The sequence below is a fragment of the Montipora capricornis genome, chromosome 3, assembly GCF_036669925.1.
Source record: "Montipora capricornis isolate CH-2021 chromosome 3, ASM3666992v2, whole genome shotgun sequence".
NCBI lineage: Eukaryota > Metazoa > Cnidaria > Anthozoa > Scleractinia > Acroporidae > Montipora > Montipora capricornis.
The window spans coordinates 58,291,467-58,296,466 of record NC_090885.1 but is presented as its reverse complement, the minus strand read 5'-3'; the positions used below and the strand labels follow the sequence as shown (position 1 = coordinate 58,296,466).

General features: G+C 41.1%; 1 protein-coding gene across 1 annotated transcript in view; it reads right to left on the bottom strand.

Annotated features, from left to right (window-relative positions):
• Nucleotides 1-3,286: 3,286 nt before the first annotated feature.
• The window catches only part of LOC138041515 (uncharacterized), a 5,930-nt gene continuing 4,216 nt past the window's right edge, over nucleotides 3,287-5,000 (bottom strand). The window contains exon 2 of the transcript XR_011130846.1: nucleotides 3,287-4,562. The gene's annotated coding sequence lies outside the window, so the exon portion shown is untranslated. The remainder of the gene's footprint in view (nucleotides 4,563-5,000) is intronic.

The window sequence follows — 5,000 nt, the reverse complement described above, 5'->3', positions numbered from 1 at the left end:
CCACTGCTTGTGCTTGGCGAGAAGATTCTTGTTAAACTTGCCTTGCAATGTGACGTAAAGTGATCCACTACCAAGCTCTACTTCCTGGTTATAATCTGTTTCATAGGCTGTCGCAGTGTCCCAGATTTTCAATGATTTTAAGTGCTTCTCCTTGCAAGCACTCATACATTCGTAACAACTTGTATTCTGGTGAGGCTCTTGCTTGGTCAACGCATGAGTGAAAGGCTGCTTTCCAAGCTTCATAATTCGTCTTATTCCCAGAAAATTTGGGAATACTTACTGGTTTCAGAGCTGCCGCGGAGTCGATACTAATCTGATCATAAATAGAACTAAATGGCTGACTAGCAATAATTAATAAATTATTAATTCGAAATGAAATGAATATTGTATTAAATTAATTACCGGAATCATGTATTTGCAACCATAAAACCCTTGAAATAATTCGTATTTTTCTTACGTAACATACTTATGTAAATTGATACCTCTTGGCAGTTGTCTTCTGTAGCCGGGGCATGTATGACGGAGAGAAAATGGATTGCAACTTGAAACAGTAAGGCTAACTTTTCAAGTTTTATCATAATGATTGTGTCTTACAAAAACTGAACATTCATTTCTTTTCCTTCCCAGAAATCATTTGAAATCTACTTCTTAGTGTTATATAGGTGTGCTTTTCAGAAATTAGAAAAAGTACTCTGGGACTTACAATTTGAAGCAGGAGCCTTTCACATGGAGCCTCCATATTCATTAATTTCTTGAGTTAACCCTTTCCTACGGTGGCCCACATCTGCCACGGCAAAACTTACTTTCTTACGGCAAAACTTACTTTCTCACGGCAAAACTTACTTTTCCACGGCAAAACTTACTTTTCCACGGCAAAACTTAGTTTTCTACGGGTCCGGAATCCGGAATGGGGAATCCGGAATAAGAACAGTGAACCAAAGTCACTTAAAATGATCCTGCGTCGTGCAAATGTTTACTTTCATCTCGTTGAGTACTTTGTCACATGCTGACTCCTTTTGGGAGGGGGTTGCGTGTCGTAACATCGGAAGAGAATCCAACTGTGTGGGCTTTTCTTTTTCGTGATGGTGGGGTGATAATGTTTTGCATCAAATATTACAGCAATTGTCTTCGGGCGCTCGATTTTCTTGATTACACTCGTTTGTTGATCTCTTAAGGGTTTGTTCCATTGACCCTATAACGGAATAAAAATAGGTGCAGTGATGATTTGAAATAGTATGTTTGGTGTAGTTTTTACTAGTAAGCAACTATAGTATGTTGAAGATATGTGTAAAATTTCATTTCAGTAAGTTTTTCGTTTCCATGTGAATCTCTGTAAAAGCGAAGGATTTCTGAATTCAAATCTGTGTATTCCTATTCCGGAATAAGGCCGATCGAACGCATCCTTGCATACGTACAATACTTATGGAAAAGCATTTTACCACACGGAAATGAAAAATTTTCTTATCAGATCCCTCTTTCTAAAAACATACAGGAAAATAGGTAATATCTAAAACAATTTTCAGCTTATTTCAAATCAAAACAATTTCTTCCCAAGTACTTACAGCGGTTACCATTCACACGTGCCCCTCAACGACTTCTTGTTTCATTTTTCATTTTTTGGGTGGACGTCAGTCAATCCATTTAGTTTCGAAAAATGAAAACAAAATCGTTGAGGGCGTGTGACTGATAACCGCTGTAAGCTCAGATAACTCTTGGGAGATTCAGCCTGAATAGACTCATCTTTCCCTGTTGTAAAGTGTGACTATTTTACCTTAAAAATGACGAATCATACGCATATACGAGTGCAGCCAGAGAGAGTCTAGTTGAACTCACGGTCAACACATCGGAATGGAAAATGATCTGCCTTAACACAAATACACTGGGTCTGTTATCGATCTTCCAGGCGCTTCACTCTATACTGGGTGCAATAAGTATAACAACTTTCTTGATAAAAAAAAAAAAAAAAAAGAAAGAAAGAAATGCATTCGATCAATTTCTAAACACGGTCGTCAGCCAGCCATTCCGAGTTGCCGACACTGATTCAACGTGGCTGCCTTCATGTCTCGTTTGCAGACGTCTTTGTAGCGAAGAAGCGGCCGTCCTGTCGATCGTTTGCCTTGAGACAGCTGTCCATAGAGTAGGTCTTTTGGAAGGCGCTCGGGGCCAATGGCCTAGCCAACGGCGTAGTCTACGCTCTGAGAGGAGGTACTGGATAGTTGGCAGTTCTGCAGTTTCGAGTACTTTCTGGTTGGTGATTTTATCCTTCCAGGTGATCTCAAGAATTTTGCGGAGGAATCTGAAGTGGAGTGTGTTCGGTCTAGCTTCTTGTCTCGTGTATGTAGGCCATGTCTCTCTCCAATACAACAGAGTGCTGAGGACGCAAACAGAGCATTCAAGTCACTATTCAGGGAGAGATTGGAGGTGATTGTTGAGTTAAGGTACTTGAAGGCGTCCAAAGAGTTGAGTGCTTGGTTGCTGATCAGGATGGTCGGCTCAGCATCGGTCCCCGGCATTGCCAGTACCTCAGTCTTTATGATGATGGTAAAGCCAAAGTCCTGGCAGGCAGTCGCGAAGCGGTCTATGATCGCTTGTTGTCCGCTCTCTGTTTGACTGACAAAGGCAGCGTCGTCGGCAAAGGGCATCTCTCTTAACAGCACTGTCTTCACTTTTGTCTTAGCGCGGAGACGAGTCAAGTTCAGTAGCTTTCCGTCGTGGCGTGTACGGTGGAGAAGGCCCCCCTCACTGCAGAACTGGAAGGCGTGTTGGAGGATGAGAGAAAAGAAAATACCAAACAGGGTGGGTGCCCACACGCAGCCTTGTTTATCTCCACTGCGAATTTTGAACGTACGGGCGAAATCAAAAGTCCTGTTGGCGAAATATTATAACTAAAAACATACATACACACAATTAAACGAGATGCTTTATCAACTTTATTTATCGTCGACTTTAGGAGTACCTTACTAAATGAATCGTTGAGCTTATTGCTTTCCGTGGTAATTTTAGCCTTTCTACCACTTTCACTGTATTCCGGATTCCGTTTCCAGATTCCCTTTCGAATTCCATATTTTAGGCAAAAAGTAAGTTTTGCCGTGGAAAAGTAAGTTTTGCCGTGGAAAAGTAAGTTTTGCCGTGAGAAAGTAAGTTTTGCCGTGAGAAAGTAAGTTTTGCCGTGAGAAAGTAAGTTTTGCCGTGGCAGATGTGGGCCACCGTACTTTCCGGAGTAGATTTATAAATAGAACCATTTTCTGTTGTAATGCGCTTGAATCGCGTGAATTCGCTTTCTGCCTGCTGCCTGCAATATTACTGTAATTTTTCTATTTTCATTGGCTCTTCCTCTATCAGCGCGAGAAACCTCCTTAGGGAATCAGTTCTATTTATAAATCTACTCGGGAAAGGGTTGCCTCCAAGGGCTTGTATGGGAGATGGAGGCTCCATCTAATGGGCTCCTGTTTGAACATATTTCAGTGGCGGATCTAGGAATATTTTAGGAGGAAGAGCGGTGGGGAAGGGAGGGGGGTGGAGGGGGGTGAATTGAAAGAATCAAAGCATATACTCTGACAAAAGTCCAGGTAGTTTAGGCTGACATTTTTGAAAAATTTGTAATAAATGTAATTTACCCTATAACAAGAATTGCTATGACAGTACTCCTTCAAGCTACAACGTATGCTTTCATGTGATTGATCAAGCGGGCACAACCTACCAGCACTCGGGAAACAAAGCTTTGCACTTCCTATGGGAAAACCCCTCCTTTAATCAGCAGCTGGTAATTTTCACGCCTTCTTCTATTATGCATGTACCTACTAATTAGGTACCGACTTAATTAGCATATAATAGTTATTTATATTCAAACTCACACCTTCTGTCTACAAATTTTAATTACTTTTAACCAGACAGGGTGACCCTTTGAGCACTAGGCTGGTATCAATGTTATTAATACGAAAGAAAATTAAAATGAGAAATACTCCAATGTCAACTTCATCAGTCATACAAAACTCAAAAGATACTATATTAACCATACCTATACTACCGACACTACCAACGAACAATATTTGCGATACTTAACAATGCTCACAATATTTTGGTTGCCAAATTGTTGTTATTATAATTATCCGGGTTCTTGTTAAGTTCTGTGATGGGAGGTGAGAAAATGAAAATAGCACATAACTTTGTGACCTGCTAACATGCCTTGAGCTAGTGGACGCCATCTTTTTGAACTTTCAAGGGATGATAGGAAGTTTGAACTGGCTGCGAGAAAAATGGAAAGGAAACATAGCAGAGGTTGACTCGATGATGTTTTCGATGGATGTAAAGCTCAAAAGCGAGCACACTTCCGTAAAGAGAAGACGTACTTCCAAAACGATAACGTCTAGTGGATACAAGGTTATTTTTCCAATGTTCGATGGAAGAAAAATCTTACAGCAGGGAATTTGTTTTTTAATCGAGATAGCCGGTAACGTTTACCTGAATAGCAAGGTTTTCCTTTAGCGCTCAGCGAGTGTCAAAACTGCCTGGCAACTGGAAATCGTCGGTCACTCGCCCGGTTTGGCGAGTGGAATTTTCATCTTCAGGGAAAAAACCAAACATTAAACTGTCATACATTGGTTTTTTTGACAAAATATAATTTAAACATACCACAGGTAACCCAGGCCCACTGTGTGCGTCACGTAGGGAACATATGAGGCGAAGTTTAGGTCTAGAAAATGGAAACAAAAATCGATGAAACTTTCCATGTGGTGAGCTGTTGTTGTCTTGACGTACACGAAGTTTCGGGGAAAATGGTCCCCTTTCACCTTCCTTCATAGTGTAGTGACAAGGTAGAAGACAGAAGCCAGCGTCGGGACTCCGATCGACCCAAAACAAGCACGATTTTTTTCGTAAAAATCCAATCCAGTCGCTAAATAAACACGCCAGGTTCGTGGAACAGGAATTTCTCTAAACCATGAATCCACTGATGCATCTCCAGGTAGCAATGCGAAGCCACCAGGCTCCGTAGAACTTGT